General features: G+C 32.1%; 1 protein-coding gene and 1 pseudogene across 6 annotated transcripts in view; one reads left to right on the plus strand and one right to left on the minus strand.

Annotated features, from left to right (window-relative positions):
• The window catches only part of Zbtb20 (zinc finger and BTB domain containing 20), a 793,136-nt gene that overhangs the window by 117,815 nt on the left and 650,607 nt on the right, over positions 1-24,714 (plus strand). The window lies entirely within an intron of this gene.
• LOC124993667 (high mobility group protein B1-like) overlaps positions 12,790-24,714 on the minus strand; it is a 35,018-nt pseudogene continuing 23,093 nt past the window's right edge.

Consider the following 24,714-nt stretch of genomic DNA (forward strand, 5'->3'; position numbering starts at 1 on the left):
GATTTTTATTCAACTTAACTTCAGTTTTATGCATTTTTAAATTTCTTGTTCTTGACTCCCCAAATAAATATTATTTATTTATTTTTTTCATAGAACCTTGAAATCTGTTTTAAAAAAGCAAAAGATACTCAAAGAAAATCTCCCATTCATTCCTCATTTCTGTCATTATCTATCATTAAATCTTCAGATACTTAGATATGCCCATGACTTCACAAAATTCATTTCCGTCAACATAATTTTCTATTTATCCAATCTTCTATCCATGTAGTCAGCCAACTGAATTTTTACACAGGTTCTTACTTTGAGTTAAACATTGTATTAGTACTGGGGAAAGAAATATAAAAGGATATGCTTTTACCTATACAGATTCTCTAATTATGATGGAACTTGTAAAATTTCATGTATAGGAAAATTGGGAATGATTTATGTAAATTATTTACATATATATCAAGTCTGTAAGCAGAGGCAAAGTTTATTATGATTTAAATCCTTCATGTTACATGGGAGGCAACCCAGATCCTACAGATATTAATTTCTTCCAAAAGATATTACGTTAAATTTGTTTTCCTCAATATGTACAATTCTAATATTTTGATCCCATGAATCATTTTCTTCATATATTTAAATATTTCTGATTACATTTTAGTCTTATAATTTTGGGAATCATGCTTTTGCAACTGGAAAACAATGCCTACTTATGTATCTGAGGTAATGTATCTGATTTCATAATAAATCAAAGAATAAGGCAAACATGTAATTTTAAATCAATTCAATAACTATTTGAGTAATAGTAGTTATTGAACACAACTGCCATTCCTAACAGTAGTGATTAAATTAGATTGTATTTTCTTACTAAGTAACTAGTATGCTATATTGTTTTAAATAATAATAACAGTTCCCAGACATGTAAATGGAAATTTTTTGTTGAATAGTTAATTCTTTGCTGTTGTGATTTTAAGATTTATTAGGACTACCTTCTTAAAATTTCTTTTTTAACAGCTTGCTGTATGTACTATATGGTTCTTGAAACTCCTACCACTGGCAATCAGTTCTTTTCAAATGAAGTGAATTGTTAAAATATAAGAGATGTAGTATGTAGCTTTTATTCTTTTCATATCCAGTGTGAGTTAATTTGTGAGGTTGTTTTCCCAAGAGATATGCCTTAGGGAAAGTGGGATTTACTGACAGGTAAGTTTTAATGCAGAAGATAGAGAAATAGGTTGTAAGTTCAGGGAAAATTCAAGGGATAAAATAGAGGACTCTTGAGCAGCAGGTGTATAATGAGAATAGCAATCTGTTTTTACTCCTGTTGTGACCTTATCACATTATATTGCAGTTACATTCCTGCCTCTCCACCTAGTTTGTAAGCTCTTCCAAGTCAGAGAAAGCCTAATTCATCTCTTTATCAATAACACTTAACCATTGTTCCTGGCAAATTGTTGGCATTCAGTAAACAATTATTGAATCAGTAAAGGAAAAAATGAAACTTAATAGTTTGAGTTTATTACAAGGAAGAAAAGGTGGGGGGAGACTAAAGACAAACACTATCAGTTCCATTTTTGCCTGGACCAACTTTGCCTTCTGCTAATGGTAATCCTCTGATTTAATTTTGCTGAAGTGGTGAGCTATAAAACATTCCATGCACTACAAATTAGACTATGTAGCATAGTAGGGAAATAGGATGTAAATATCAAATATAAATAACTACTTTTCTCAAAAAATTATAGAGTAAAATATATTCATCTTCCAATTAAGTCACTTAATATCTGTTTCAGAAAAAAGATGAAGAAATATAACCTAGAATCATTAAAATCCAAATTGAACTTATGTGATTAAACTACCTATGCTTGGAAATACTGGTTAACGATTTTTCTGATATGAAAAAAAAAGATTTGCTGTATTTTTGCATCATTTTTTCCTATTAGTCTACCAGTAGTGTAATGTAAGAATCAAAACAAAGGAGAGAAAGAAAAGGGAGAAAGAGCAGAGGTGATATATAAAATTTGTAGAGAGTACAAAGAAATTGAGAAGGAAGAAAAATAATGAAGGAAAGAGGAAATACAAAGAGAGAAATGAGTTCTTGAAAATTCCATAGTATAAGAGTTTATTCAAGTTTGTGTTTGTTACGAGAAGTATTTTCAAGTGTCAGATTAAAGACATCTTTCTGTTTTCAGCATTATCTAATGGAATTGAAGATAAATAGGTAGCTGAACTTATTGTGAATAATTAGGTGGTTTAAATTTTCCCTTTCAATAGCACAAACAAACCATTTGGAAATCAATGTGTATTTTTAAAAAGCCTGGAAAACATTAACTTACATCTATTGATATTATTTCTTCATTATTGTATTTACATAGCCAAAGGCTATCTATCAATATTATTTCTTCATTGAATTGACATAACCCAAGGATTACAGTTATTTTAAAAAAGTTTTAGGAATGTGTTTGTATTTAGAATTATGGTCATTTTAAATTCATGTTACTGTTGGGATGAAGGCAAAGAGTTCCAATAGCTTCTACAAAACCTATTTCAGCACTTCAGCAGAATTTTTGTTCTGTATTGTAATAAGAATCTGGGGATCAATATCTGCTTATGGGTCCAGTTTTTACTTGGCCTGCCAAGAAATTAAACTGTGCTTTTTCCCAAAACCAAATCTCAACTTAGGTCATCTGCCTTCAAAACATGCACATTTTGTCCTGAAATGAGTGAGAAGGGCAAATATATGAGCATTGTTGACGTTTTAAATCATTTTAAAAATGCTTTAGATATAATCTCTGTATATGCAGGATCGAACACTCCATTCTACGGAAATATTGTGTGATGGAGAGCCTTACACTTCTCTTTTGAGAATATTTAAGGTGTGTGTTTGTTTTTCCTTTTGTTTTTGAGGAAGGGGTACACAGTCTTCCTTAAAAGATAGTTATCTAGAGACTTAGAAGCAAGATTTGACAATAACTCTCAGAAACAAGTTTTTGGCAGTCTAATTAAGCCCTGGGATTTGTAGTTTTGGGTTGTTGTTCAGTTTTATACATGTATAAAGGGAAGACAAAACAAAAGAGTCTTTCATTTGCCACAGCCCTCTTCCTTAAGTGCCATTCCTTCCATTGTTCAGAAAGGAAGATTCCTTGTGTTCTTACATAGAACCCTCAGTCAATTTTCCTTTTGTTCTATTTTAAAGGGTATGATACTTTTTGAACTGAGGACACATATTTATAATATAATTTTGAAATAAGATTTTTATCATTTTTGTGGAAGTTTTCTCTAAATTGGCAAGAGATGTTTCGCTATAATTGGTCACATTTATCTGTCTTCATTTCAAGGATCTCCATGGTATTGAAATTTCTGTTTAAAGAATTTGAGGAATGTTTAATTATACACAGTTCATGCAACTTATTTACTTATTTCTTTCTTCTTGTCAGTCATTCCTTTGCAAATATTAAACAGGGTTGAGCTGTGTATGTGTGCATGTGAAGCAGGAATGTAGACACAGGGAAAGCCACTAGTCATTGCATTTGAGCCAATAGTCCCATTTTAACTGAGAATGATTTTATTCTGAAGAATTCGTTTTTAATTCTTTGCTTTCAAATGAATACATTTTAAAAGGTTTGATACAATATACTTGAAATTAATATGATTTTTCATCTCTTATGGGTTTTTTGTTGTAATAAATTGGGCAATGCCTTAAGAACTACTTATTATAAACTCAAATATTTCATAAATCAAATATGTAAACATTTCTTTGGTTATCTGAGGAATTATATACACATTTGAAAGCCAAACAGTTTATATATGAGTAGATGTTTAGTTGTTATCACTATTTAAACTTGAAGTAGACATTATATTAAAATAAATTATTGGTAAAAGAATGAGATTTATTGCAATTTACCTTATATGCAGTACTTTCCATGCCTTGTCTCACATAATGCTCTGAACATGTCTTTGAATTGATACAATTCACCGTAGTTTATAGCAGATAAATTAAAGCTCAGAGAGTTTAGAATAACCAAAGTGATTCAGAATACAAGTAACAAATCTCTCAGTTGAACTTTCTCTACACCACTGCCTTCTTTTTTATCTTTAGCTCTTTTTTAAAATAATTTTTTAGTTGCAGATGTACACAATACTTTTATTTTATTTATTTATTTTTATGTGGTTCTGAGGATTGAACCCAATGCCTCACATATGCCAGGCAAGCACCCTACCAAGGAGCCACAACCCCAGACCCCACATCACTGCCTTCTTAATGGAGGTCACTGAGATCGCCTTCTGGACCATAACAGGACTTTACACTATCTTGCTGTCTTCAGTCCATGTTTTAGGTAGAAGATTTGCTCTTAGATTATATCATTCATTCTGCAGTGGCTTCCCATTTCACTTAGAGTAAATTTCTGTATGGTTTGTCTTTTCATTTCTCTTTAACCTCATTTCAATTCATTTTCCTCTCACTGCATTCTAGCCACATTGATTTCCTTTTTATTCATAGATATTGTCAAGTGCTTTTCTTCTTTGGAGACTTCATATATGCTGGTCCCTACTCTGGCTTTCTGTATTATTGGATACTTCTTTTCCTTGAAGTCTCAACTACCTTTTATAACTGTTACCATCTCCCCTTGCCTAAACCTCTGTTAGGTATGTCAGGGTATCTTAATTTGCAATAAACTATTTTGCCTGTTTGTTTACCATCTGTTGCCCACCCTTGCCCTGTAGTAAACTGAAATATCTATAAGGACAGAAATATTCTACTTTATTCATGACTCTTATATAGTGTCCAGTACTATATGCACTGGACACTAGGCAAACGTTTGATGGATGGATAAATGAAGCCTTTGTTTTTTTCCACTCTAATATGGTCTTCTGTTAATTAGTTGGAGTAATAAAAATTATCCACTTGGTAATGTATATTTCCTTCTTTACCATTTTTGGTATTTTTGTTGTCCTTTATTGAAGTATGGATTATGTAAAATATTGACACTTTTATTTGTGTTGACTATTCTCCTTAGTCAGAACATATAATCTTCCTGCTTGACCATCCCAAAATATACTGTGGCCTTATGTTTTAGCAAAGTATCTCAATGAATCATAAAATTATAGCATCACAGAGGTTAAAGGCACCTTAGACCTCAACTATTCCTGTCACCAATCTGGAACCTGAGTCTCTTATGTAGTACCTGCACCAATGGTGAGTCAGACATTACAGGCCCAAGGAAGTAAGCACACCTTTCTTAAACTACCAATATCTGATTATTAATGTGTATAAATAGCCTTCTGTTTATGTTTAGAATTTTAGGCATTAGTGCATTCCAAGTTTCTGAATTTTTACTTTTTATTCTCTTGAATTCATTTGAAACCTTATCTGTTTAGCCTGATTTTGCTGTTTATTTAGAAACTCAAGGAAACTTTTTTTTTTCCCTCCCCAAGTTGATATAGCAAAGCCATTGTAATTCCTTTTAGGATTAGTCCTTTAGATTTCTAGTAACCTTAATGATAAGAGTAGGAGTATATGAGATTTTTCTGCAAAATATTTCAATTTTTGTTTGTTTCCATTTCTCTTTGTGTCAGTTCTGTACTTTCAGCCAGACATTATATTTATATCATAGTATAATGTTTTAAGTAAAATTCGAAAATTAATTTATCTTATTATCTCCTAAATATTTCTAAAAAAACTTTCAGTTTTTTTTTTTTTTTTGTGTGTGTGTGTGTGTGTGGTTTTCTTTTTTTTGTTTATTTTTGTTTTGGTACCACGGATTGAACTCACTGAAAACTGACTTCTGTCCACAAATCATAAGACTGTCAAATTTGATGAACCAGAATTCATCTTGACCTTAATTTATATTTTGGATGTTCTGGCAGTTTTGATCACCACTTTCTTTTAAAAATGCTGTTCCTCCAATTGGCCCATGATGTTTTTGGGTTCTTGTCTTGACTTGGGCTCTTCCTTTGCAGGTTCTTCTCCTTTCTGTCTCTATATGCTGGTTATTAAAAAAAAAAAAAAAAAAAAAAAAAAAACCCTCTCTTGTTCTCATATCATACATGTCCTTGTGTGTTTATATTTATGGCTTTCCTTTCAACCATAATCTATATTTTGGTGACTTTCAGATATATAGCTTCAATTCATTTCATCGTATTTTTATATATCTGCAGACACACAAACAGATTACCTCTGGTGGTCATTAACTGAATGCCCTGTACGCACTTCAAGCCTAATTTGTCTCAAATTTCAGTTTTTATTTTCACACTAAAGTGGGTTATTTCTCCTGTTCTTCCTACCTATGTAAATGGCACCATCATTCACCAGGATGGTTTGGAAGAATCTTGACTTGAAGCCCTTTCTCCTTTACACTTTTACAGTTTTCCTGTAGCTGTATATGCAAGGGATTAGAGGCAGAGCTAGGAGAAAACATGTCTCTGGTATGTGAAATTCATCATCAGTATTACACTGATATTGAAAAAAAACACCATCAAAATGCTCCTGAAAACTTGGAATGGAACCACCATTTGACCCAGTTATTCCACTTCTTGATTTATACCCAAAGGATTTGAAATCAACATACTACAGTGACACAGCCACATCAATATTTATAGCAGCTCAATTCATAATAGCTAGATTGTGGAACCAACTTAGATGCCCTTCAACAGATGAATGGATAAAGAAAATATGATATATATATCACATTTATACAAACACACACACACACACACACACACACATACATACATACACACAATGGAATATTCCTCAGCTCTAAAGAATGAAATTCTGGCATTTGCTGGTAAATGGATGGAGTTAGAGAATATCATGCTAAGTGAAATAAGCCAAACACAAAAAACCAAAGGCCAAGTGTTTTCTCTGATATGCAGAAGCTAATTCACAAGAAGGGGGATGGGATAGGGAAGAATAGAATTCCTTTATTTTAGGTAGAGGGGAGTGAAAGGAGGGGAAGGGATATGGGGGAAGGAATGATAGTAGAGTGAAACAGACATTGTTACCTCATGTACATGTAAGACTGCATGACCAATGTGATTCTGCAATATGTATAATCAGAAAAATTAGAAATCACACTATTTATGTATGATATATCAAAATATATAAATGCATTCTACTGTCATGTACAACTAATTAAAACAAATAAAATACAAAAAAATTTAAATGCTCCTGGGTGAAAAATAAAGGAAAACTCTGTAATAATGTTTGAGAGGTGGGAGTATCCTTGGACATCCTAAAAATCCCAAACATTAATCTTCCATATGAAGGAAGAAAAGATGAGTATCCAATGTGAAAGCAAGTCAATGAAATAGCATGAACTAAAATCTAGATTCACTTCTGAAATATGTTTTGAATTTTCTTAATATTTAAAACAACTAATTCCTTACTGCCCCTAATCTGTATAAAAGTATTCCTTTTTTTCCACATCCTCTCCAGAAGTTATTATTTGTATTTTTGATGACTGCCATTCTAACTGCAGTGAGATGAGATGAACTCTCACGATACTTTTTGATTTGCTTTTCTGTAATTGCTAATGATGTTGAAAATTTTTTCATATATTTGTTGGCCATTTGTATTTCTTCTTTTGAGAAGTGTCTGTTTAGTTCATTTTCCCATTTATTAAGGAAATTATTTGTGTATTTGGTATTCAGGTTTTTTTTTTTTTTTTTTTTTTTTTTTTTTTTTTTTTTTTTTTTTTAGGAGTTGCATAGTTAATAGTTTCTGGTCTAATTCTTAATTCTTAGCTCTTTGATCCATTTTGAGTTGACTTTTGTTCAGGGTGAGAGATAAGGATATAGTCTCATTCTTCTACTTGTGGATAACCAGTTTTCACATCACCATTTGTTCAAAAAGCTATCTTTAAGTTATGTTTTGGATGCCTTTGTCAAGGACCAGATATCTGTGCCTGAGTGGCTCTGCCTCTATGTCTTCTATTCTGTTACTTTGGTTTATGTGTCTGTTTTGATGGCAGTACCATGTAGTTTTTGTAACTCTAGCTCTGTAGTATAATTTAAAGTCAAGTATTGCAGTGCCTCCTGAAAGGAAAATGCAGCCTGGGTTCGAATCCGAGTCTCGGCACCAAAATGAAAGGAAAATGCGACCCGAATGAGCAATGCAGGCACCAGGTGAGGAGATCCATATGTAGAAAGTTTTATTTGCCAGTCAGGGTCTGACAAAGGTCATCACTCAGGGGGAAAAGCGAGAGGGACAGGAAAACTTAGCTCTGGGTTATTTTATGGGGCATTTTGGATAGCTTGCGTAAGGTCACATGAGCTGGTATGAGCTGCTTGCATAAGAACTCACAACGGGCTGACAGGACAAGTAATGATGTTCTAGTGGGGTGGTTAATGAGAGGTGGGAAGTTACATTTTAACTCCTTTTTTTCTGTAAGTACACCTCTAGGGCGGGAAAGAACTTATGGTAAGAATTTAAAATGGCTGCCTAGATGCTAAGCCTTGGATTTAATACCTCCCAGCATTGTTTAATACCTCCCAGAATTGCTTTGGTTATTCTGGGTCTTTCTTTTTATTCCTCCAAATCAATTTTACGACTGTTTTTTTCTAGTTCTATGAAGAATGCCATTAGTATTTTAATGGGGATTGCATTGAATCTGTATATTACTTTTTGTAATATGGCCATTTTATCAATATTAATTCTGCCTGTCCACAAACATGGGAGGTCTTTTCATCTTATGCCTTCAATTTTTTTCTTAAATAGTCTCTGGGTTTCGTTGTAGACTTCTTTCACCTTCTTGATTAGATTTATTCCTAGGGATTTTTTTTTTTAGGCTATTACAAATAGGACTATTTTCTTTATTTCTTTCTCAGCAGATTTATTATTGGTGGAGAAGAAAGCTATTGATTTTTGTATGCTGATTTTGTAACCTGGTACTTTGCTAAATTTTAAAATTAGCTCTAGCAGTCTTCTGGTGGAGCATTTTGGATAGTCTAAATATGGAATCATATCATCTGCAAATAGTGATAATTTGACTTCTACCTTTCCTATTTTTTTTCTCTTGTCTGATTGTTCTAGCTGGAATTTCTAGCACTATATTGAACAGGAGTGATAAGAATGGACATCCCTGTCTTATTCTAGATTTTAAAGGAAATGCTTCCAGTTTTTCCATATTCGCCAAGATGTTGCTTTTGGTATGTTGTATGTAACATTTATGACATCAAGTATGTTTCTTATGTCCCTAGTTTCTTCATTGTTTTTATCATGAATCATTGCTGAATTTTGTCATAGGCTTTCCCTGCATCTATTGAGATGACTAAGTGATTTTTGTCCTTAATTCTGTTTGTGTAGTGAGTTGCATGTATTGATTTGTGTAAACTATTCTTGCAACCCTGGTATAAAACCAGCTTGGTCAGAAGCTTGGTCATGATGTACAAGCTTCTTAATATGTTTTTAAATACGATTTTCTAATGTTTTATTAAAGATTTTTACACCTAAGTTCATCCATGTTATTGGTCTATCATTTTCTTTCCTCGATGTTTTCTTGTCTGGTTTTGGTATGAGGTTGATCCTGGCTTCATAGAATGAATTTGGAAGGGCTCCAAACTATTCTATTTCACAGAATAATTTGAGGAACATTGGTATTAGTTTTTATTTAAAGGGTTGGTAGAGTTCAGCTGAGAATTCATCAGATTCTGGGCTTTTCTTTGTTGGAAGACTTTTTATTATTACTGCTTCTATCTCATTGCTAGTTATTTTCATTTTAGGTTTTCTAGGTTCTCTTGATTTAATTTTGGCAGGTCATATGTGTCTTGAAATGCATCAATTTCTTCTAGGTTTTCCAATTTATTACAGTATAAGTTTTCAAAATAGTCCCTAATGACCCCCTGAATTTCTATTATGTCTGTGGTGATTTCTCCTTTTTCATCTTCAATTTTATTAATTTTTTCTTTTTCTTTTTTTCTTTTGGTTAGTTTTTCTTGGATAGGGCTTACCAATCTTGTTTATGTTTTTGAAGAACCAACATTTTGTTCATTGATCCTTTGTATTTTTTAATTCTCTACTTATTGATTTTGGTTCTGATCTTATTTTCTTCCTTCTATTGGTTTTGGAAGTAGTTTTGTAATAGGTCCTTGAGATGCATTATTGGGTTTTTTATTTGGAATCTTTCTAATTTTCTTATGCAGGCACACATAGCCATAAACTTTCCTCTTAGGATGATCTTCATAGTGTCCCAGAAGTTCTAATATGTTGTATCCCTATTCTCATTTGCTTTGAATAATTTTCTTAATTTGTCACCTTATTTCTTCTATAACCCATTCATTATTCAAAAGTATATTGCTAAATCACCATGTATTTACAAAGTTTCTGTATATTTTTGGTGTTAATTGCTAATTTCACTAAATTATTATCAGATTATATGCAAGGAATTATATTCTTTTTGCATAATATAAATTTCTGCAGGTACAGTTTACTCAATATTAAGAAATTTGAGAGTCGTTTCTAAACTGTCATTCAAATATCTTCATTATTTATTTTCCCACCAACATGTGTTGTATCTATTTCCTATATGCTCACTGACCCTGAGTATTAGGTAATTTTTAAGTTTGTCAATCTGATAAGGGAAAATGGTATGTTTATATATAAGAATGAAAAAATTTTCATACATTTCTTTAACCATTAGGTATTCTTCTGTGTGTCATGTTTTCATATCCTTTGACCATTTTCTATTGGGTTATTTGTACTTTTAAGATTAAATTATCTCTTGTTTCTTAAATTAGGTTTTCTTCTGGAATGTATTCTTCAGATATATTTTTATGCTATATATTATTTTTCCATACTATTTTTACATAGTTGTTTAATTTCATTTCGATTGTACAAGTCACTGTGTAGTCTTTACTATGTGCTTAAATACTTTGAGTAAGAGCTCCTTGTCACTCTTTTCACCCCATGTGAATCCAGTTTAATTTCCCTTCTGAGCTTTCATTTCAGGATTAAAATTTTGCTTTAAGAGTCAGTCAGCTGAGGTGCTGTTTCTTTATTTGCCTACTTTCACCTTGTTTTCTCACCACATTTTAAACAGTAAAGTCATTCGGTTTTGCTATTAACAGTACTAGTCTAGAGCTGGAAAATAGGGACTAAATGTGTGCATGTTTGTATGAATATTTCCAGCCTTTTTTCTCCTCAGATGACTGTGTATTATTTATTTATTCTTTTGTTGTGCATTTTACTGCATATTTATTAGCAAGGGTTATTAGCTTTGGTAAATTATCATGGTTTTTGTCTTCCTTTTTCTATTTTTCTTCCGATAAAGAATAAACAAACAATGAGCATTGATCCTCACCTTTCCCTAGGAAGAAGCATGGAAGGCTTTCTAGTATTGTATTTAAAAAAGAAATACTCCTACTCCCATATCAAGATTTTCACACTTCTCAGTAAATGTTTTTTCAAACTGAGGACTAAATTTGTTGCTGTTTTTAAAGGATTTTGTCCAATCTGTTTTTTTTTTTTTTTTAAGAGACAGGGGTTTTTTTTAATAATTTTTTTTAGTTGTAGATGGACACAATACCTTTATTTAATTAATTTATTTATTTTTTGATGCTGAGGATTGAACCCACCGTCTCACACATACTAGGCAAGTGATCTATCACTGAGCCACAACCCCAGCCCCCAATCTGTTTTTTAAAAGAACTACTTCTATTGGGAAAAATCTTGCAAATTAAGAGTTAGATTCCTTGTCTTTCTCTGTTCTTCCCTGTGATGATTCTAAAGTGATGGAGAGAAGATGTGACCTTTACATCTACTAATTATTGTTCAAGATATTGCAAGAAGAGAAAATGAGAAAAATTCCATCAGAATTTGATTTATTTTAGTTTGAAAATAATAAAATACAAAATGTGTTTATATTTTTATTTTTTAAAATTTTAATGGGAAAGCCCAAATTTGCATATGAGATAATAATATAATAAATCTGTGTCCATCACTCAGCTTCACTAATTATCAATGTGAATATCCAATTGATTACACCCTTCCTCCAGTTATTTTGAAGCAAACTTAAGATACATAAAGTTATCTTCACAAAAATGTCAGTATACATATTATGTATATAGACATATACACACATACACTTCAAAGTTTTTACATTTATATACTGGTTTTGCAGTGCTGGGATTGAACTCAGGGTCTTTGCATTTTAGGCAAGTAAGTACTCCACTACTTAGCTATGCAACCAACCCCCAAATAATATAATTTTAACAATTTCTTTCTTCTTCTTTTTTTTTTTTTTTTTGGTCCTAAGAAGCGGTTTCTAGAGAAACTGTTAACTTTCTGTAAATTAGATTACCTTTCCTATTCATTTGTGGTCTACTTCATAACTTTTTTTAATAAAAAAAATTGTCTTTACTTAGAAGCATTCAGAATGTCAACAACTGCAACTTTTTTTTTTTTTTTTTTTTTTTTACAATTACAGAGTGGTATTCAGTTAACAGAATAACAGTTATTTCATATAAGCTGTATCAGAGACAACTGAAGATGAAAAACTACTGTCCCTATAATATATATCTCATTTTGTGCTGTGCACTAACAAGAACCTGCTTTAAATTTCCATGCCAATTTACAACCCCCATACTGTACCAGGCAAGGTTAGTGGCTATTGAATATACCACAAGGACAGGGCTATCTAAAGACACATTCAGTAGTGTATTAACTATACAAAAAAAGACACCATACAGTTTAAAAACAAATCTTACTCAGTCTTATATTTCAGTTTTTTTTTTCTTAAAAGGAGTGAGCTGTGTACAGGGGGGTTAAATGCTTTATAGACAAGAGAAAAAAAGTGTGCTAGAACCAAGTTATTCATCATTAATATCTTCATCATCTTCATCTTCATCTTCCTCTCATCCTCTTCATCTTCCTCTTCTTCCCTCTTTTTCTTGCTTTTTTCAGCCTTGACAACTCCCTTTTTGCTGCATCAGGTTTTCCTTTATCTCAGTAGGCAGCAATATCCTTTTCTTTTTTTTCCTTCAGCTTAGCAGCTTTCTTTTCCTAAAAGCAGTGGTATTCCACATCTCTCCCAGTTTTTTTGCAACATCACCAATGGACAGGCCAGGATGTTCTTGTCTGATTTTTGGGCAATACTCAGAACAGAACAAGAAGAAGGCTGGCGGAGGCTCTTAGGTGCATTGGGATCCTTGAACTTCTTTTCTGTTTCCCCTTTAGGAGGGATATAGGTTTTCATTTCTCTTTCATAACAGGCCTTGTCCACCTTTGCCATGTCTTCAAATTTTTCTTTCTCTTTAGCACTCATGGTCTTCCACCTCTGATTGCTTCTTAGAAAACTCTGAGAAAGTAACTGAAGCATCTGGTTGCTGCTTCTTGTGCTCTTTGTGGCAAGTTTGCACAAAGAATGCATATGATGACATTATGCCTCTCGGCTTCCTAGGATATCCTTTGCCATGTTTAGTTGTTTTTCCTCAGTGAGGCACAGAGTCGCCCAGTGCCCTTCCGGCTCTCACTTGCCCCGGCGCTGTCTCTATGGAGCTCAATGTACTGCAATGGCTATTTGATAACTTTAATGAAAAAAAAGTACAGGAACAGAGCACATTTGCAAACTTTCAAACTACTTGCCTTATTTAGGCCCTAGCCTATTATATTTTTGTCATTAAAGTATTATGCATGTAAATTCTGCTCATTAAGTATTTATTGAGATTTTTTTCTGTGAATCATACAGTTTTCCAAACTTCTGTCTACCAGGAGATGTAGCAGTGAATATAAAAGTTGCTGTGTGGAGCTTATAGTCTAGTGTTTGCCATAGAGGGATTGCTCTAAAACTCAAAGCATCTATTTTTTTTTTAAGTCTGTAAATCTAAGTGTTTTTTTTTTAGTTTTGGTCTTTCTGTTTTTGTTTTTCATGTGAGCTTTCTTCTCATCAAAACATTGGCTTAAGCATCATGTCAAAGATTCTGGCAAAACAAAACAAGATAAGACAAGACAAAACAAGCTCTTTATTGTATTGCCTCACTTATAAACTTATAAAGTTACTGTCACTTTATAAGAGCCTGAGAAAAAACATTTTAATGAAAACCTTATTGGCTGTTTAATGACATCACATCTTGTAGTTCTGTTGTGAGACACAGCATGGAAGGAGTGGGAAGAGGTCTGGCTCTAGATGTTTGCGTACCTGCTGTGTGATGGGTCTCAGATGCCCCATACACTGTTGCAGGTAGAAATCATTGCTAATTATTTTAATGTAAGTTTGATTAGAATGTGACTAATTACATAGGAGAGTTATACAAGAAACTTAGAACGGGAATATTCTAGACCTGTGAATTAAGATAAACAGCATGAAGGAAAATAAAACATGATTTTTGCATAGATAAGGAAACATACTCTTTTATTTCTATACAATGGGTAAATACATTTACTTTGGACTGAGTTGTCAACCAACAGCTTCAAGAAAAGTCATGGTACAAATTAATAGTTTAATTTGGTAATTTTTTTGCAGAAGATCAAGAAATAGAAAGTGTAACATGCTGTCACAGAGCGTTATGAATTGAACTACTGCTGAGGAAGAATGGAAATATGCTAACTCTAATACTTTCCTGTGATTTCTTTCATATTAAAGAATTTAAAATTTAAATTATATACTATTGCATCTATATCATCACCAATTTATAATTCCTTCAACAAATATGTAGTGAGTAAATGTTATCTTATGGACACTGGTAGGGTTTGAGGATACTGCGATAATGAAATGAAGAAATGACTTTTTAGTTTTACAATCTTAATTTCAGTAGAAATCTATTTATCCATTCATCCCCCTCACACATACATGTAAATATACACATGCACATACTGAAAATCACAAATATAAAAATATTTACTTTTAAGTAATGCTATGAATCATAAATTATGGTTACATTGCTGTTTACAGTGAATATCTACTTCATTGAACTTTGTAGTTCAGTGACTTTCACCAGATGTAATCCTGTTTATACATAAGGGTTTTGTTTTTTCTTTTTTCTCTGAGAGTTTAATTAAAAATTGATTCATTGTATCCATAAATGTTACTAGGACTCCTTATTTTGTGTGAAGTTTATGTGAACTAATATCTTCCATTAGAAAGTTGATTGAAAGATGTTTCAGTTGCCTGAAATTTATGGCATCAAGGATAACAGTGATTAGTGAGATAGAAAGATTACATCATTGGATTAATCACATTTTTCCAGAGTGTCATCACTGTCCTTTAAGTGAGGAAGGAAAAAAAAGGTCAAGTTAGAAAGCTTTTAACAAGTAAAACTTGTCCAGGGACTTTAAAGGAAAGTAATTTTCACAGGATTACTTATGCCTTCAAATAAAATTATAAAAAAAATAGAAGATTATATATGTGGAGAGAGAGAGAGAGAGAGAGAGAGAGAGAGAGAGAGAGAGAGAGAGAGAGAGAGAGAGAGGGCATCCTCTTATTTTTTTCCAGATGATTCTTTGCATCCTTTGTTCTTTGATCTCCACACGAACAGAGGCACATAAAGTGGCATTGGGGCTAAGAGTGCTAGATGTCTTGGCATTCATTAACTATGGCAATTAGCACCATTTATATTGATAAATTTCCAAGATGAAAGCATGATTTGGACTAGATAAACAAAAAATGATGATGGCATTTGTGAAAGTAGAATAACAGTGACCAAGGGGAAACAAGAAAGAAATACAGCTCACCTCAAAAGACTTGGAATATTTCAAAAATTGATTACATGATAAGATCATTTCAACATAACTACAATTCCCTGAAGACTTATTAATGTTTCGGTAGCATTAAAGTAAAATGAAAAGACACCAGGGCAGTGTGCTTTAATAGCTTGCTGGCTTGAACCCTGATACATAATGTTCTTGTAATAGTTTATGGGTGACTGCAGTAAATTGGTAGCGAATGTTTTCCATTTTTTTGGCTCTTCATATCAGATCTGCTCTTAAAGAACATTTTGTTCTCAGAATATTATGAAGGCAATTGATCTAGTTTAGAAGTTGCTTGACAATTTTAATATAGTGATAACTTTTCTTCCCCCCAAGATTGTGTGACTTTTGACTGAGGTCAAATTACAGTTAGTTTTTACTTGAGCAATTTGCTGTTATATTTCAATTACCCTGATTAAATATTTTATAAGTGCAGCTACAAAAAAACCTAATTTTTCTTAATGCTTTGGTTATGCTTATCTATTTAAATAACAGTTTAAATATGTCCCTTTTCTTGACAACAATTTTAGATTGGCTATTTTTGAAAAATAAACTAATTTGTTTGTTAACTAATTTATGATCATATTTAAGGTTTATTTTTATGTAAAAATAAAATTATGATGTGTCAAATGAAATAATAGTATTTTAAACAAAATAAAGTTAAGAATTACTTATATTTAGTGAATGGAATTATCTCATATGGGATTCCCTGCAGCATTTAGTGCATGCCCTTTGTTTTAAGTTCTTTACAGCTGCAAATATTCATGCTGTATATACAACAAAAAAAAAGTTACACACTTAATAGAAATAGAAATGTCAATATTAACATTATGCCCATGAACAATTAGAGAATATCTGAGTACCTTATTCATTCTTTTACTTTTTTGGTGTGCCTAAGAACATTAGTTTCATTACAAAAGTTATATTACAATATTAATGGACTAGTGGTGGAAAGGCAGTTTGGAGGAAAGTGAAATACATCTGGTTATATACTGAATGCAGGTTGAAGATGTCTGAGGAAAATTTATAGCAGCAAAGTGCAGTCTCTCCTTACTAAGGTACAGGCATCCAAAAGCTACAGAAAGAATCACTTGCTTATATACAAAAGCAAAGATAAAATCTTGGTCAGTCAGAGAGCATGAAAGAGACAACATTCTGATGAAGTAAAAGGGGGGGAAAAAGAACAAATAAAAAACACAAAAAAGAAGGGAGAAGTTAAGAGATAATTATAGAGGAAATAAAATGTCTCAACAAAAATAGGAACAAGAAATCAGGATATTTTAATGTAGAACAACCCAGAGGATAGAAAAGCATTTCCAAATTGAGTGTGCAACAAGCAGACAGTATGATTGGAAATGAAGTATTTGCTGCTTCCTATAAGATTTGAAAGGAAGGCAGGGAGAATGGGAATGGGAGAAACAGTAGATTAAATTAGACATGACTTTCCTGTGTTCATATATGAATACATGACCAGTGTAACTCCATGTCATGTACAACCACAAAAATGGAAAGTTATACTCCATGTATACAGGATATGTCAAAATACATTCTACTGTCATGTATAACTAAAAAGAATAAATAAAAAAATTTTTAAAAGAGTTGAAGGGCAAGACAACTCTGCAATTAGAATTAGTTACATTTTTCTCAAATGTATTTTTAAGCAAAATCTGAAAGACAAATATCTTGAGTTTGAGCCACCTGAAGTACCCATATTCTTATGTTACCTCTTTACCTTTGGAGTCTTAGTGAAGATATTTAAAAAAAAAAAGATAAATCGTATTTTAAAAGTGATGTGTGTGTGAGCATGGTTATGCTACACCTATGAATTACTGAAACTAAGGCTAATAACAACCATTGTACAGTCAATTTAGCCTTAGTGTCTTAAAAACACTTTAAAATGTTTTGTTAAATCCCATGAAAAACACTTCAAAATATTTTGTTAAATCCCATGAAAGTAGTTTCAATGACAAAAGTTTCAGATCTTTTCAAATAATAATGACTTCAGAGACATACAATGGAAACACTATAGTCAGGTCTAGACAGATTTAGATAAATTAATGACCCATCTAGTTGACAGTGGCCACAGTCTTTAACTTTGAGTAAAGGAATCTTAAAAGCAGTTCAATAAAAAATATTTTTCTTTTCTTTTTAAAACTATTTAATTATCTTTTTTGAGGATGATAAAGAAAATGAAATCTAGGGAATTCACTGGACTATACTCATTATATTCTCTCTCCAGTGTGTAAATCTAGTTTGTCTCTACATGCTTATTCATCCCTTTGTTTAAATAAACACATATTATACATATAATACATGTTCTTTATACACACACACACAATTTCCTCTTCCATTTATGCTCATATTGTAGTCTTTTATATATTTATTTAAATATTGGGGAGGGTAGATTATTTTACCTCAAATGATTTTATTACTGATGAAAAGATTTCCTTCTACTAAATGGCACTTTCTTTTAATAGCAGAATGAAACAGAACATTCTTGCTACAGCATACCTTTGTATGGTTGGATATCTTATTGATTACAGAACTCTCAGTTACTTTAAATTTTTACTTTTAAATTTGTATGGACTGTTAGATGGAGTAAAGGGCAGAATTTATCAAGTATCAGGTTCTCCCAACTCATCCAGTTATTACTCAGAAAAAGAATAGTTATGAATTTCCTATAAAATACTCTAAAAAATAGCATTGTAAAACTATGAGGAAAGACTCAAGTAGCATTTAAAATTTAAGGTTGCTTTAGGTCTCAAGATGAAAATTGTCCATTAATATGTAGAAAAAAATAACTAAAAGAAAAAAACCCTACAGTCCATGACTGCATTCTCCTCTCTACTCCAACTAATAGCCTATAAAAAATTTAATGTACATTTTAAATATAAAGAAATTATAACATCAGTTAATTTTCTCATGGATCAGACCTTTGGCATTGTACTAAAAACTCAGTGGCAAACCCCAAAACCACCTAGTTTTTGCATATATTATCTTCTAGAAGTTTTATAACTTTGCATTTTACATTTAGGTCACTGACCAATTTCGAGTTAATTTTTGTATAATATCAGTGGCTAGATTAATTTCTTTTTCTTTTTTTCCTTTTGCACATGGTTATCCAATTATTGAACTCTGTCCAAAGAATTGCTTTTAGTCCTTTGATGAAGATTATTTGACTATATTTGTGTGGTTCTACTTCTGGACACTCCATTGATTTATTTGTCTGTTCACCAGTGCTGCATACTGTCTTCATTATAGTAGCTTTATGTAAGTCTTGAAGTTTGGTATTGTCAGTCTTTGGACTTTTTCTACTTCAGTGTTGCTGTGACTATTATGGATCTTTTTTCCTCTCCTTATAAACTTTAGAATTAGTTTATTGATATTAATAAAATAATGGAACTTTTATTGAGATTATGTTGAATCTCTAGATTGAGTTGAGAAGAATTAACATTTTGACAATATTACATGTTTCTGTAATGAACATGGAACATCCCCTATTTAGTTACTTTTCGATATCTTTGATCAAAGTTTTATATTTTTCTTCATAGAGATCATACACATATTTAGTTAGATTTGTCTTAGAATTTATTTAATGTTTTGGTGCTAATGTAAATGGTGTTGTGCTTTTCATTTCAATTTTCAGAAGTTAATTAGTATTTAAGAAAGTAATGACTTTTGTATGCTCTTAATACCTCTCACTTTCTCTTTTAAAATCCCTAAGCAATTGTAAATTCATTAAATTGCTCTTTGCTTCCATATGGATCTCAATTGTTCTTTTTTACATGTAATTGGAAAACAAGAAGTTCCCCAAAATAAATTTATAATTTTACTTTTGGTCAGTAGTTCATGTGCTTTATTGAATGTTTGTCTGGAATATATACCAAATGTGGAATGATGTGTTTCCAGCATGTTATAAGGATGATCCATATATTCCATTGGAAATAAGAGTAGTTCTGTTATTTTTTTAAGATAGAAGTTTATAATTTATCTTGTAATTTTTTTCTGCTTTTTTTTTAAAGTGCATATTTAACAAACCTAGAAAACACTGAAGAGTATAAAAAAATTTCCAGAAGTCTCATACTGGTAATATTTGGGGACACTTGATTTTGTGTTTTTTGATTTGTGGCAAATGACATTGAATTTAGAGAGTGTCACTTTAGATGTAATTTTCCTCCCAGTAATGATCAATATTTGGGTAAATATAAGATGAAAGTTTATGCTCTCTTCCAAATATAAACAAAAGTGTGTCACTGCTAGTATTGATAGAAGAGCTCTGTCAGTGGAGGAAGTTAATAGTATTTTCCTGTGCTTTTTGAGACTGAAACACAGTTTTTGCTATGTATCCCCAGAATTTTCTATTGACCTAGTTGTAGAGTCTGTAGTTTTCTTTACAAATATATGAGTAAATTTTCTTTGAGAACCATTCACGCATGGATATGTCATTTGGAATCTGGTAAATTCTTTTTGGCACCATGACCCTAAGTGACAGCAAGTTGAGTGTGAATGAAGTTATTATGAGTCACACAGAAGGTAGAGTATAGTTATTTCCAAAGTGTTGACTTCTCTTTGGGAATCTTCACAACCTCAATATTGAGAGGTCTTGACAGGCCAATTTTTCTTTTGAATTTAGTCAGACTACCTGGAGAAAAAAAAATGTTGAGTTTTTTTCGAGGGCTTGTAAAACTTGAAAGGATATTGATAAGTAAAGACTCACAAAATACTTCTCTGAAGAAAAAAACAGGCCACCAGGCTAAGAGTTAAACTTTACTTCAAATCTTATACTTAAAATCTTTCATTTAAACTTTCTGTTAAAGACTTTTTTGGAGATGGGGGACTAGAGATATTTGGTTTTGTAAACTAATGATCTAATGTACAAAATTTTTAAAAAATTAATTAGTAGATATTTAAAATGTAATGTACTACAATTGACATTTAAAATCATCTACATTCAGATTTGTTATCCTAGAATCTTTAGAATTACAATATTACTTAGAAATGAAAACAGAAGACTTTTCCTCCTGTAAGCATTTTAGAGTAACTGCTCAGTAACTGTACATTCCAGGTTAAATATACAATCCATGATATTTTCAGGTAGATTTCAGATAGACAGTGGCCATCTTTGAGATAACACTTTGTACTGTTTATTTTTTTAATTATAATGTTTTAATCGACAAATACCATTTGTATATATATGAGGTACAGTGTGATGTTTTGATTCATGTATAGATTGTGTAGTGATCAGCTCAGGGTAATTAGCATATCCTTCACTTCAAACTTTTATTATTTATTTATGGTGAGTACATTCTAATTCCTCTCTTCTAACCACTTTGAGAAATATAGTGTATTGTTATCAATTTTATTCACCTTGCTGTGCCATAGAAAACCAAAACTTATTCCTCCTATCAAATAGTCCATCAGTCAAATATGTTTTTGATTCATTCTGTTATTTTTTTCCTCCCCCCCACCCCTCCCACCCCTCTTATCCCTCTATACAGACCCTCCTTCCTCCATTCTTGCCCCCCTCCCACCCCCCATTATGTGTCATCATCTGCTTGTAATAGGGCATATCAATCTCAAAGGCAGAATCTAGGAGGGGTATCCAACCCAGATACAGGTAATAGGGAAAGGCCCAGCTAGAGGAAAAGATGTGTTTGTTGAAGCTCTTGCTACCTGTTTTCCTTTTTTTTTTAATGGCAGTTGAATAGTGTCTCTCTCTCATTGTAAATAATACTGTCATTAGCCAGCATTATCAAGTCATTTGTCACAATAGTGGGCCTCACTGTTACCTGTTCAATGAGCAGATTTGATGTGGTTTATCTAGAACCCTCCACCTCTAAAGTTTTATGACATGTGACCCAATGCAGGTGATGTCAGTTGGCAGATGGTAGAAAGGCAAAAATACACGTGTGGAGCATTTCTCCCGACACATAGGCATGATTTTATGTATTTCACTCTTCCAATAATCAGTATATGTATAAGGAGAATCAATTAATTAATCCCAGTTTTCATTCCAATAAAGGATAATTATTATGGTAAAAAAAAGAAAACTCATAATTTGCCATAAATTTAGTATAAAATAATTAATTTTTACTTTTCTATATGGTGGCCTTAGTTGAAGACTGAAATGTCATTACAAAAGTGTTTTCCTATTTTGAGGTGTGAGTCTCTTATAAACAATATACCATTGTAATGGTTATAGTATATTTGTAAATAATTTAGCTTATGAAGAATGCTTGACATTTAGATGCTGGTCATATATTTGTGCTTTATCATTAAGACAATTTTATTCACATGTGCTTTAAATAATTAAACTTTTATTCTTAAAAAAAAGAAGAAAGAAATGTTTCATTAAATTTTATTTGGCAATAATTACATTTGTTGATTGGAATTTGAAGTTCATATATGTACAGAGTGCTCAAGTTCATTGTCTCCATCCTTCTCCTTCTCTGCCTGTATCCTTCTTTCCTTCCTTTTCTTTTCTTTCTTCACTGCTTTGTCTTCTACCTCACATTCTCCTTATTGATTCTATCCACTCGTATGGTCTCAGTTACTAACAGTACCAAATTACCTATGAGATATCTCCATTTAAATGACCCGTAAGTAACTCAAAAAAATAGAAACAAACCCGAGTTTTCCCCTTATCAACGAATGATACTACCATCTGCCTAGAAATCCAAGTCAGATAATATTATGACTTGTTTATCTCCCACCTGTCTCTCCAATTCCCCATTCAATCAGTTACCAGATCCTTTTGTATTTACATCCTTGAATCCATCCACTCTTATCCATCTCTATTCTAAGCCTTTATACTTCACCTTAATTACTTTAATAGTATTCTAATGCCTCTTCTTTCTCCAGTCCTGTACTTTTCTGATCCCATTTGAACTGGAGGGAATAAGGGGATGAAGCGTGAATCAGGTTATAAAGCATTTATCACTTAATACTTTTCAGTAACAACCCTCCTGACTTCCAACTCTATTACTTAAGATTAAGTCTGAACACTTTTTCATATATTTATTAATCACTTGTATATCTTCTTCTGTAAAGTGTCTGTCCAGTTCCTTAGCCCATTTATTGATTGAGTTCTTTGTACATTTGGTGTAAAGTTTTGTAAGTTCTTTATAAATTTTGGAGATTAGTGCCCTATTTGAAGTGCATGTGGAAAAGATTTTCTCCCACACTGTAGGCTCTCTTTTCACATTATTGATATGAAAAAGTGTCCAACATCTCTAGTAATTAGAGAAATTCAAATTAAAACAACTCTTAGATTTCATCTTATTCCAATTAGAATGGCTATTATCAAGAACACAAACATTAATAGTGTTGGAGTGGATGTAGGGAAAAAGGCACACTTTTACATTGCTGGTAGAGTTGCAAATTGGTGCAACCACTCCGGAAAGCAGTGTTGAGAATCCTCAGAAAACTTGGAATGGACCCACCTTTTCACCCCACTATCCCAAAGTGGAGCTATCCCACTCCTTGGTTTATACCCAAAGGACTTAAAATTAGCATACTACAGTAACATAGCCACATCAATGTTTATAGTAGTTCAATTCACAATAGCTAGATTGTGGAACCAAACTAGATGCTCTTCAGCAGATGAATTGATAAAGAAACTGTGGTATATATACACAATGGAGTATTAATCAGTCATAAAGAATAATAATATTATGGCATTTGCATATAAATGAATGGAATTAGAGAATATTATGCTAAGTGAAATAAACCAATCCCAAAAAACCAAAGACTGAATGTTTTCCCTGATAAATGGATGATGATATATCATGGAGGTGAGGGAGTTGCAGGTAAGAGAAGAATGGAATAACTTCAGATTACATAGAGGGAAATGAGTGTGGGGTGGGTATGAAAAATGGTGGAATGAGACAGACATCTTTACCCTATGTACATGTACGATTACACATATGGTGTGAATCTACATCGTGCATAACCATAGAAACAAAAAGATGTACCCCATTTGTGTACAATGAATCAAAATGCAGTCTGTAAAAATAAAAAAAAGATTTAAAAAGATTAAGTCTGGTCATTTCCAGGGTTTTCAAAAGGAGAAGCATATGACTTTAGAAAGATAGCATAAATTTTTGGATGTGTGTGACAAAACAGTTCTGTATCTTGATTTTTGTGGCGGTTATATGTGTACATGTGGTAAGATGTAGAATCATATACAAAAATGAACCAAAAAATGAGTGCATGTGTACATATGCTGATGAAATGAAGTAAAGTCTGTGATCTAGTTTTATTGTGCCTGTATCAGTTTCCTTGTTTCCATAATAAAGTGGTGTAAGGTGTTGACAATGTGGAAAGCTGGGCAATGGGTGTACGTGACCTATCTATACTAATTGGCAATTTCATGTGTGTTTATAATTAGCTCAAAATAAAAAGATGTTAATTTGCTTGAATAAAGTAATCATCTTCACTCTGCATATGACAACAACATGTTATACATCTCAAATATATACCAAAAGATAAAATGAAAACATTTATCACTTTTTCTATGGAAAACATTGAAAATTCTTTCTTCTAGATTTTTGTGATCTACAGAACCCAGTTACCATCTATAATCACCCTACTGTGCAGTAGCACACCAGAACTTTTTACTCCTATCTAACTATAACTTAGTATCCATTGATCTGCTTTTATTTCTTTATCTTGCCTAGTTGTTTAGGCTGGGACTTTCAGCATTATGTTGAATACAAGGAATGAAAGTGAATATCCTTGTCATGTTCCTGAATTGAGAGTGAAAGCTTTCAGTTTTTCCCCATTCAATACGTGAGTGCTGGCTTATTGTGTATGGCCTTTTTTTCTTACCATTCCATGATATTTATTCTTCCACTTACAACATTGTACTGACATTAGACTAATACATATGTTTTGTTAATTTTTTTATCACTGCATTAATGTTATACATAATACTGAAGTTCATTTTGACATTCATAAGTGCATATACCATAGTTTGCTCCATTTCAATTCCCAATACTTCTTCCTCCCCTCCCTCTCCTTGATCCCGTCATATCTATTCTATTGGTCTT

The sequence above is a fragment of the Sciurus carolinensis genome, chromosome 9 (genome assembly GCF_902686445.1).
Source record: "Sciurus carolinensis chromosome 9, mSciCar1.2, whole genome shotgun sequence".
Taxonomy (NCBI): domain Eukaryota; kingdom Metazoa; phylum Chordata; class Mammalia; order Rodentia; family Sciuridae; genus Sciurus; species Sciurus carolinensis.